Here is a 12,257-nt window from a genome sequence, read left to right as displayed (position 1 = left end):
GTTTACTACCACTGTGAACAACCAAAGCAGCATCCACAGCATGTTTATTTGTTGCAGAAGTGATGTCAAACAGAAATTATGACTCCACGGATATATTCTCTGTGAAATCGAATAAAATTACGAAGACTGCCAAGTTCGCGACCAACAAGGCCGTCATCTTCACCAGCGGGGTTCATCTCTGTGCAATGAGTGGCACTGATGCAGACTGAAAGCAGATCCCACGCAAAAAAAAATCTCATTTACAGTTGCAGGGAGAGTCATTATTCCGTAATTGTTATTCAGTAACACCAGATTTCATTGCCATAATGGAAGGGATCTATGCATCTATCTGAGGAGATTGTCCAGACTTTTCGACTTACTTGAGGAGCTATTGGGCCATCAATAAGCCAAATTCAAGTGAACTACCCGAGTAATCAGTTGTAATAGCACTTGTAACCGGTCCCCCAAATGACACATCATTCTGACTTGGAAATATACTGCAATTCCCTTTGTGTCACAGAGTGAAAATCTCGTAACTCCCTTCCAAACATCACTCCCGGTATCCTCATACACCAATGGCAACAACAGGTCAAGGACCCAACTCACCAGTACCTTCTCTTTGGCGATTAGCCTACACAAGAATTTTTCTGTAAATGAATCTTTAGAAATATAAACGCATCTTTTTTTTGTTGCCATTTCCTCTGGAAGTCTGAACTACCTGTCATCTGAGTCGATGTTCCAGTTCAGGGCATTTCCTTTCACTGACACTCTCAGTGTCTCAGATCTATTCAGGGTATTAGGCAGTGAGTTGAGAGTAACCAACGTAGCTGAACAGATGAGTGAGGGTCGGGAGTAGAATCAATGTTTTCAAATATCCACGTTCCTTTTCTCGAGTGAACAAGACGATGCTGTTGGTCAGAGTCTAGACTCTGTGGCGATCAATGCTGATTGGTAATTATGCATCAAAGACATTCCATTTTCTTCTCTTATTTCCCGGAAATAATCTGATTCTGAAGTTGAAGTATCTCTCTGTCCTGTAATTTCATTGTTGAACACTCTTGTCAATTCTGGGTCATGATCATTCTGTGACTGCTGCCACTGTCTTCAGACAGAAGGAGAGATGTTCCATGACAATGACTGGCGGGACAATTATTGAATCTCCTAGCAGCAACACACAGACTTCCGCAGCTCACTTTGTGGAAGCAATCGAGAAAATCTAATTATAAAACAGATTGTTCGATTTTGTTTCTCTGTCAAATTTTAGGCTGCGAATGCATTTAAAGCAAACATAGAAACTGCTAGAGGAATTGGCCGAAAATGCAGATTTAATGTTTCAGATCCCGGGGCACTTGTTCAAAACAAATTCACGATTTCTTGGGCCTGAAGTTGACTGAATCTCCGGTGAGTTACTGATTTCTCAGACTCGCATTGATGGACAACAGACTGAAACGGACATCAATGAGCCAAAACATCGTTTCTTTTTCGAGTTAGTTTCGTGCGGCCTCTTTAACTCTCGTGGAAGTGTCTGCATGTTTTCGTCTGTGGATGAAAATGAAGCTCACTTACAGCAGGGAGTGCTAAAACAATTTTACCATGTCGAAAGTCAGTCTCATTCGTTTAGAAATAAAATGTTACATTAAGAATATTACATAGATGTCCACTAGAAATCCCACGACAACGAAGGTTGTGGGTCGAGTGCTCGAAATAGCATCAGAACAGATGATTGGAATTGAAACGTTGGGCGAAGACATTTCTTTCTGTGCTGGTAAAAGTCGATGGCATGATAATTTTGCAAAAGAATAAATACATTTCAGTCATGAAAGAGATGGAAAATGAAAAAGATCAAAAGTTAAAAATGTTATGATTTTTAAAAGTTAAAAGGCTTCCCTTCTAACTGTTAAATGTCTTCCGTTTTGGTCCAGCAGTTAAGATTCAGCATGTATTCAACCCAATCTCAAATTCATTTCCCAGTCAGGAAATGAGGATTTATTGCTCCTTCACAAACTCATCAACTGGCCAGAAGTCTTTGACAGTGAAATCAGTGAAACCAGATCGGTTCTGTCAGAATCAGTGAGAATGTATCACATCACATGAGTCAGGTGCAAATGGGAAGATCATCGTTATTCAGTATCTTAGACCACTGGGCTGCAGTGTTACAGAAAGTTAGTTTCTTCCTGAAATATACAAGGTTCTTAGCGAACTTCATATGGTTGAGGCAGAAAGTTTTTTTTTTCACTTTTGGACACAATATTGGATCAGTGGGGCTAATCTGGGGATAAGGCTTGGACAATACAATGCTGACAAGAAAGTTCTTCTATCAGAATGTAGTGAAACTATGGAATTCGTTAAAGCATTGGGATGATTCGTTTAAACATTTTCAAGGCTGAAATAGACGGATGCTTATGGTTGCAGTAATAACTCAAACAAGGCGATGGGCTAACAGCTGGAGAATGCGATTAGCATAGTTATGCCCTTGTTTTTCACCTGTGCAGACTAACTGGGCGGAAAGTTGCCTTCTGTGCTGCAAACCATTATGACTCCATAACTATCAGTAATCAGGTCACTTCGCTCAGTGGACAAAGCAACAGGAGAACGTTTGCAAGTAAAGTGCACCCACGCCAAATAAGAGTGAGACACACTGTTTCGAGATGCATGCTCAGTCGTGATATTTATTGCATCATTAGCTACGCTGTGAATGTGTCCGACTTCTTCCCAATTAAAACATTAACCAGGGTTCATATGAAAATGCTGGGAAAAGTCACTTCTCAAAATTCAAGAGGAGATTGTTCAAGTCTGTCCTTTTGAGTCGAGACTGTTTAGTTACTCGGTACCCATTCATAAATAATCAGAGAGTGACTGAAACCTTCATTGAAAATGATTTCAACATACAATGAATGAGGCCTTTCCTTGGTCGTCATTGGGGAGAAAGTGAGGACTGCAGATACTGGAGATCAGAGCTGAAAATGTGTTGCTGGAAAAGCGCAGCAGGTCAGGCAGCATCTAAGGAACAGGAGAATCGACGTTTCCTGAAGGAGGGCTAATGCCCGAAACGTCGATTCTCCTGTTCCTTGGTCATTATTGTTTTGCAGAGTTTCTGTATTGTTATTCAACTACATATTTATTCCTTCATTTTTTTTGTCTCAGTTTATCTTGCATGAGACTGCCTTACTTATTATTACATGGTACCAAATATCTACTCTACTGTATATGTCGCTTTTTACCTCATTATCTTCAGCTCTGTGTCATGTGTTGTTATATTCGATAATATATAATTCCATGTTCCATTGCACAAATCTCCCTTAGTAGTGCCTTTCCTGTTACAGCTCAATATAGTTTCAGCACAATGACTCTTGTCTTACGGACACCAACAGTTCAGCAAATGAGCATGATACCATTACTCAAAATCATGTTTCAGTTATCACTTTACCTCATGTTGTCTCTTTTTATCCTGCACCAGGCCATTAACATCTATCAACGCATCAGAAATTCTATAAGAACCTCCAACACTTGGTGGCGCTAACTGATTTTGTGGTCTTGCTGAACAAATAAATGCTCTGCAGTTTCGACATTGCTCAGTATTTGACTGTGATGGTGACCTCCTCAGATGCCTTCCTTAGTATTTTAAAACGTACTTTGAGCAGTTCAGCCATGGATAAGTGAACTCACTTTGTAAAAATCAAAAAGCAAAAAAAAAAAGCATGAACTGAATAGATGAAAGATTCTTGAGATATTTAGAACAACCTGTAAATAATGAGTGATGGTTTTAGGTTCGAGATGGGTGTATAAGCCTTCACGATCTGGCTGAATATCCGTAATATCCAATGTTTTGTCTATATAACGGACTTCAAACAGGTCCACATATGTCTCAGTTGTCAGAGTAGAACTTGGAGCAGAGAAGTTTGCAGTGATTCCTATACTAACAAGTGTTTAATCCAGCAATGGATATTTTGCAATTACCAACAATTTTGAAAGGTCTGAATTTGAGTCTGAGTCTCAGCACGGAAATTCGATGGATTAAGTCTCTTTCAGTGTCAGACTGCATGTGGCTGCTGTCTGGCGCTTGGCGATTGTTTGGTATCATCTATCTCTCTCTTTCTTCATCTTCCATAGCGAACGTGTTAGCGATTATTATCTTATATCAAGGATGCTGTGGTCTCTCCCGATGCATCACCTGTTACCTGCTAGCAATAGCCGTCGCTGATTTCTTTATTATCATCAGTGGATGTATCCTCAACAGGATTGGCCGCATCTATTTTAGCTACAGCGTTCTGTCCACCACCCCTGGCTGCAGCCTCAGTGCGGTGCTGATCTACGCCACGCGAGATTGCTCCGTCTGGCTGACGGTGGCTTTCACTATCGACCGTTTTGTGGCCATCTGCTGCCAGAATTTGAAGACCAGATACTGCACAAAGAAAACTGCGTCACGACTCATAGGGTTCATCTCTGTCCCACTCTGCATGAAGAACGTCCCTTTCTCCTTCATCTACAAGCCCATGTATATACTCGATGCAGTGCCCTGGTTCTGTGATATCAAGACGATATTCCACACTTCGCCCACTTGGCAGGTCTACCGATATTTAAACAATATACTAGTCCGCTTTCTTCCATTGTTCCTCATTGTGCTGTTCAACGCCCTCACTGTAAGACACATTGTAATGGCCAACAGAGACCGTGAGAGACTCCGCGGAGCTGGAAACGATGGAGACTTAGAGATGGTGAACCGCAAGAGGTCCATTGTCCTGCTCTTTGCCATCTCTCTTAGTTTCCTCCTCTTGTGGTTTACATATATCCTACGCTTTCTCCACAGAATGGTTACCGGTGAGGAGTATGTTGGCAAACGGAACTTCAACGACCCCAAGTACATCCTTCAAGAGACAACCAACATGCTCACCTTACTCAGCTCCTGCAACAACATCTTTATCTACGTGGTATCACAGAAAATGTTCCGGGAAGAACTCGAGAAAATGCTGAAGCGCCCCTTCCAAATGTTGACTGCCAGCCCTAAGTGGTAGAAAGAAAAATGTGCAGAACATCTTGCCAGTACTTCCCTTTAGATATGTAAAACCCTCTCCCAGAATCAGCCATTCGTGGCTTCAGGTCTGTGGGAGAACTGTAAGTTGTTCCAGTAGTTCCCTGTTGCTAGCTCAAAACGATTTGAACGTCCAGCTGTCCATTATGGATGCTTAATCAAGGATTGTACCTATAAGCTCAGCAAGTACGTAAAATATTCCATCCTTACTACTTCAAAATGAAAAGAGATTTCTCTCTGCAACCCTGGTCAATAATTATCCCTCGTGTCATAACAAGTGAGGTCATGTTTCTCCTTATTCGCCTTTGTCTTTTCTTTTAATTTGAATCTTACTGTGCTCATTCGATGCTAATTTTGGATAAAATGATTGTAAAGTCCACAGTTTCTTCAAAAGTATATGATTCGTCCTTCCCCCCTTCTGTCCTTCCCTCCTTCCTTCCTTCCTTCATTCTACCCTCCATTCCTTTCTATTCCTCGGTATCAATCTCATTCTAAACGAAACAGGCATACAAATCATAACCAGCTAGCTTCATCCTTTGATGTATTTTTAAATAAGGGCGACTCCAAAGCTCCAGTCGGCCCAACGATCGTGCACATCAACAGAAACAAGATTCATTGAAAAATCAGACAGTGAGATGGTGCGAGGAAACAAACCATAGTTTGGTGGAATAGGAAAAAAGATTCAGAAAACAGACAGGAGACATTTGAGTATGTTCTGCTAATATGCTAATGGGGTCAGAACTGTTCAACAGTGATAAACGCAGGTATAAGAATAAATCATTCTTGAAAAGTTGATTTTAATGATGTTTCTGTTTCTTTTGGTAGCGAACGTTTAAATTGATCTTGAAGAGATGAGAGTATTTGTCATTCTAACTGGCCATTCGTTTCCTAGGTTTAACGGAATTGACGCATTTTTCCTTTCTGAAATATATTTCCATTTGTAAGTATTTATCAATGTGTCACTTAATCAGGCCAGTTTACTAATACCTCCTTAAAAATTACATTCAAAGATTGGAAACTCATCTGTCACGTTTTGGAACGTTTTGGAACATTCCCAACTGTTAGCGAGTTTTGAGAACACTTGTAGCTCAGGTTGAGGTGTCGGGATGTGGGTTTTCTCGATGAGCTGCAAGATCAGTTTTCAGACGTTTTGTCACCATACTCGGTTACACCATCAGTGAGCGTCCGGATGAAGCACTGGTGGTGTGGCCCACTTTCTATTTACGTGATTAGGTTTCCTTGCGTTAGTGATGTCATTTCCTGTTCTCTTTCTCAATGGGTGCCAAATGAGTCCATTTTAATGTGTTTGGTGATAGAATTAGAGTTGGAATGCCATGTTTCTAGGAATATTCGTATGTGTCTCTGTTTGGCTTTTTTCTAGAATGGATATGTTGCCCCAGTCGAATGGATGCCTTTCCTCATCTGTATATAAGGATATTAGTCAGAGTGGATCATGTCTATTTGTGGCTCGTCGATGTTCATGTATCCTGCTGGCCAGTTCTCTGACTCTTTGGCCAATGTAGCGCTTGTTACAGTTCTTGCAAGGTTTTTAGTAAATTATGTTAGTTCTGCTTTTTGTCGGTATAAGAACTTTCAAGTTCATTAGCTCCGGTTTTTGTGTGTTAGTGGGTTTGTGGGCTGTCATGATATCAAAAGGTCTGAGTAGTATGGCAGTCATTTCTTTAATGTAGGGGAGAGTGGCTCTGGTTTCTGGACGTGTTTTGTTTGCTTGTTTGGGTTTGTTTTTGAGGAATTGGCGGGCTGTGTTCATTGGGTACCTTTTCTTAATTCCTGCATTGGTGATTTACCTTTGCTCTTCGTAGATCCTCTGTACTGCCGTGTCTTCTCGCTTGTTGCAATAGTGTTCAAATGCAGCTTAATATTTGGGTGTTGCGATGATTGCTACTGTAGTTCGTTAGTTTGTCTGTATCTGTTATTTGCATGTAGAGACTGGTTTGAAGTTCATCAGTCAGGATTAGTGATGCTGGAAGAGCACAGCAGTTCAGGCAGCATCCAGGTAGCTTCCAAATCAACGTTTCGGGCAAAAGTCCTTCATCACGTGGAGTGGATAGTTGGAAAAGGCGATACCGTCCACCGTCTCCTCCTTGACCTATCACCTTCAGCCCCTTCCCCACTCACCCATTGTACTCTATGCGACTTTCTCCCTACCCCCACCCTCCTCTAGCTTATCTCTCCACGCTACAGGCTCACTGCCTTTATTCCTGATGAAGGGCTGTTGCCCGAAACGTCGATTTCGGAGCTACTTGGATGCTGCCTGAACTGCTGTGCTCTTACAGCACCACGAATCAAGAATCTGGTTTCCAGCATCTGCAGTCATAGTTTTTACCTTGAAATTCATCATTGTCATTTAAAAATACCTTTTAATAACTGCACATAATAAGCAAACATGTTTTTTTTTTCCCTGAGGTAAGTATGGCTGCTCTGTCTTCGCTGATGACAGCTACACAGCAATCAGTGAGAACAATAGGTGTAAACTGTCTTCTTGGTCTTGGAGCGCCCTCTGGTGTGCACAGGCTGAAACTCTCAAGGGAGGTTTTTGTGCAGGATCCACGATATCTCTGTATCAATGTGAGCTGCATGGCACAGAGATACACGGCGCTGTCGGAGATGAGGCTTTTGCGAATAAAGAGTTCAGTGATCTTGCCAGTTTTATTTGAAGAAAATCAGTCACTGATGCCAGTGTTCCTGTGCATATTCGTCCCAATAAATCGAAACATGAACTCTGGAGGCTGCACGTGTCGCTGACTGTACCAGTATGCATAAGGGTTAGAATCACTTGTCTTCAAATTGCAGTTGAGGGCGATGTCCTTTCCCTCTTCAACCGTCATTTCAGCAACCGATTGCTCCACTGAATCCTGCTGGCTCCATTCTAACAGGTGAAACACAATTAAAATGACAATCAATATCATACTCATATTGATCAACATAATCGTCACCATCTCATCGATAAACAATAACATTCTTTTTGTAATATTTAGCCCTTTTCTGAGAAAGAGATACTTACTGAGAATAGACACGATTATGAGGACTGGTATGAGATATTTCCCCATCATATATGCCGACTCTGCAACTCGAACAGTGCAGAATTACAGATCCTTGACGAACTGCTTTGCTGATCTTGTCAATAACATAGATGGTGCAGCAGAAGCAATCTCTTCAAAAGCACAATTGGGTCAGAGTGAATGTGAGGGTGTGGGGGCGGGGTAAAAGCAGGAAACTGAAGCTTTGGGCGGGGACACGGTCGATTCTGAACTTGGCAATATGTCTCGTGACTCTCGGCGGCCTTCAGAGCCGAGAGAGGTTTAAAAAACATGACATTTCCATCACGGATCTGTTTTCAAAACTTGGAAAATGCTACTTACCATATTTCAATACTCTACATCTTTGATAATACATACGAGTATTTTAAATTTATCCCCATAGAATTTCAACGCCATAAATGACATTGCTGAACGTTAGCGACGTTCTTATAGTCCTGGTTTGATGAATGGTAAATGATGTAGCTGGAAAACTGCATTTGGCAATATAATCATCGGCCGGTCCACTGTTCTTCCTTCACACATGGCTGATTTCAACTACAGGGCGAACTTCGTTTCTGTGGGCCTGGTTTCCGGAGCTTCAATTACCCGCGGGTTACTGTAGCACAAATATATTGCAGGGAGCCTTCCAGAACCAGGGACCGGGGAGTGCCAGGAATGCACAGTTCCATTTAGATGAATGGGTTCGCTACTATCCACGATTTCAGGCTTCTGTAATAGATCTTGGAATGTATCCCCCATAGGTGAGGGGGAGTCCTGCATTGAACATTTAAATCAAAGAAAAACAAAAGTAAGTCGTGTCACTTGATTTTGAATATGGTAGATTTACTTTGTTAATTTTAATGTTCAAAACGTAAACCATGAAAAAAGCATGGAAATCATTGATGCTATGTTTATTTTGCAATGGCGTGTAATGGCATCGTAGTGGTATTACTGCATAAGTAATTAATAGGCTCAGACAAGTGCTCTGCAGGGAGGTCGACTAATGGAATTTAAATTCAGTTATGAAATAATCTGCAATTCATTAGTACCTGGAAGGATATTTGTGACATTGTAATCGATTGGTGTACAATTAAAGAAAAAGCTGATATTCTTTCAGTAAAGAATGATGTCTTCGTTAAATGGTCTGGTTGACACATGACTCCAGAATAACCAATGCAGTTGACGCTTGACTGGCCTCCAAAAGCTTTTGAAAGACACCCGTTGAAGGGCAATTAAGGAAGGGTAACGAATCCTGTTTATCCGGGGACACACACACACCTTATGATGGGATAAATAAAAGTCCCATATTGAAGGAACACATATTTGCATGATGATCACCTTAAAAGTAAACATTTTAAATGTGACCATTGATCGTATGATCTGGTACCCAGAATGCATCACGACTGTTTTTTTTCTGACATTGCTGCATTCATCTTTTTTCTGCATTCTCTTATCCTGCCTTGGAATCATTATCTTCGGGGATTTTCACATTCTGCATCATTAGCTTTTTTTTTAATATGTGCGAATTGCTTTAACATTGAACGGTGTTCTGTGAGATTATTGTAGTTATGCAGATGCCCCTCATCTGTCAGGCTGCCAAACGCAGATATTACACATGTTTTAGGAAGAATACTCATTTGCTGTTTTGTTTTTTTTTTCAAATCACTGATACGCATACGTGGTTAGCTGCAGAATAGTGTATTCTCAATGAAAATGGAAGTCTGCGGTGATCCCGAAATAAAGTGCATTAATTCCCTCCCATAGTCAGTGCAATGATAAGCATGTTCAAAATGAAAAATTTCATGTTGCTTTGCTGGATACAATCATAATCCGAGCACAATTGAATGTATCTGACTCGCTGTTACAAGCAGACCTGAATACAACGCAGCTATGACTTGGATTTCAGAGGCTGTCATTGTACACTGCTTTCACATTTTGCATCACCGCAAGACCCATTGCACGGCAATAAACTGCGGTGTCAGACAACAGCAGCTTCAAGATTGTCAATAGGTACAACTTTTCAGTCTGCTGGCGGACATCGGAAAACCAGAGCTGAGCAAAAATTACCTTTAATGTGTCGCTGCCCGTCATGTACATCTGGAGTTCGAACTCGGCCTGTCTGTCTCGACACTGATGGTACCAGAAAAAGTGGTGAGTAGTGCCCTCTGTCTGTGTGATAAAAGGATTGTGCTGAATGACAGATTTCCTATCACTGAGACCTGGAGCAAAGGGTTAAAGAAAACGATTAAACGTTCCACAGATGGCGAAAGTTCACCGTCGGTAGGAACTAGAGCCCAAAGAAAATTTCTTTTGGCCATCACGCCCATGTCTCTCTGTTTGTAATTACCAGGATCAGAAACCCTCCCATTTCGACGTATTAAACTGCAAGTCCCTACGCCTATTTCACTCTCATGTGTACGTCTACTTTACGCTTCTATGCCTCTTTAATTTTCTTTTCAACGATTTCTCAATGAGGCTGACATTTTCGCCAAAAGCAATTGCTGAAGAAATTCCGTCTGCACTTCCAGATAGACGATTTTTGGGCACAAAGGTCTGAAACATCCACGGGGAAAGCAACCTCTCCACGTCTAATGCACCTATTAGTCAATCTAACGGTATAAATCAGCCAACCCATCTCTCTTCTCCTTAGTAGAGAAAGCAAGCACAATCTTTGCATTGATTCATGGAAGATGTTCTGTTTCCACTTTCGTATGTTTGCTGGAATCGCTTTTCATTTCGATTTTGTGGCTCCATAACTCCTTCTGTATGGAAGAGATGAGAATTGCTGACAATAATTCAAGGTTGTTCCAATCCAGGTTAGATGCACTTTTAAACCTTCTACCTTGTTTTTATTTCAAATTTACCCGACAACAATGTCAATTTTTTAAAACATTAAACTTCTCACCGATAATACAGTTCACAAAGACCAGAGCAGTAATGAAGCGTCACATCACGGCTGCTCTAGTATTCGAGAGGCCGTTCTGTACGCAAAATATTGAACAAAAAAATCTGGAAGCATTAGCAAAGGCTCAATAGATGCCACCTTTTCCATAACGTGTGATAGGATGTGCTCAGATCGTTGGACCTGATTGGTCTAACGTCACTTCCGTCAACACAACTTTGCATTTATTAAAAGCACGTTCTTCTCTTCAGAAATAAAGCTGAATAAACATAGACGATTGACCTCTAACTGACTTCATAGGCAATGAGATCTCCAACAGAATTAGAAAAACTTTATTCTCAAACTGACTTGACAAACATTAATATTTCCAAATCAACTGAGGGATAATTTGACCAATATTTGACTTGAGAGAGAGAGAGTTTGGTCTTAAATTTATCAAAGATCCAGATTCCATGTAATTCAAAAGAGAGCCATTTTGATACCCCACTGAACCAATTGTTTTCACTGGTTGATTCTCTCTAATCCAAGGAACATGATCCAGAGAATTAAGAGAGAAAATAAATACGCCTTACTTTATGTATTGAATCTTGATATGAAGTATAAATCAAGGAGCTAGAGAAGAAGGAAAGCAGACTTCCTGCTAATTTTCGGAAAAAAGTGCTGTAAAGACATTTGCAATGGATTGAAACATGCATAGCTGCAGAATTTATGAAGAGCGATGAGTTGAATAGCTATTCAGTTCTTTCAAAGAGAAGTCAGGGACAGAATGTCTGAATGACGTCGATTTGCTTTACATGTTTCCAAATTTTGTCATCTTTTGTCCCCACGATTTGCACCTCAGTGACTCTGTTACTAAGGGAACACAGTGGTCACAGAGTTCTCAACATTCACCAGCTCCGGATATAGCTGAGTGGCGCTGTGCACTTTCTGTTCACACTGCCGCCCACAGCTTTCGTTTGCTGCTGTCACAATGAAATGCCTTCCCGTCCACGTGTTCCTTAAGGGTTTGCTGAAGGCCGCATTCGTTGCCATTGATTGGGTCACCTTTGACCGGGAATTAAGGATGTAGTTTTACCCAGTCGTTGACTCCAAATCCACGGAGCACAACGAGAAACGGCCTTGTCTTGCTCCTCGTGATTATCTGTCATGTCAGAAGGTATTTTGTTTGCCAGCAAAATTCAATCCCACCCCAACCCCCACCCCGTCCAGATGTTTGTAACATATTTTCTTTCATTAACATGAGATCAGCAGGGGACAACATAATAACCTGTTCCTGATATAACAGTTAAGGAGGGAAATAATGTCA

Source organism: Chiloscyllium punctatum, chromosome 36 (assembly GCF_047496795.1).
Source record: "Chiloscyllium punctatum isolate Juve2018m chromosome 36, sChiPun1.3, whole genome shotgun sequence".
NCBI classification, from domain to species: domain Eukaryota; kingdom Metazoa; phylum Chordata; class Chondrichthyes; order Orectolobiformes; family Hemiscylliidae; genus Chiloscyllium; species Chiloscyllium punctatum.
The sequence above is the reverse complement of the archived record's forward strand: the minus strand, read 5'-3'. Positions refer to the sequence as shown.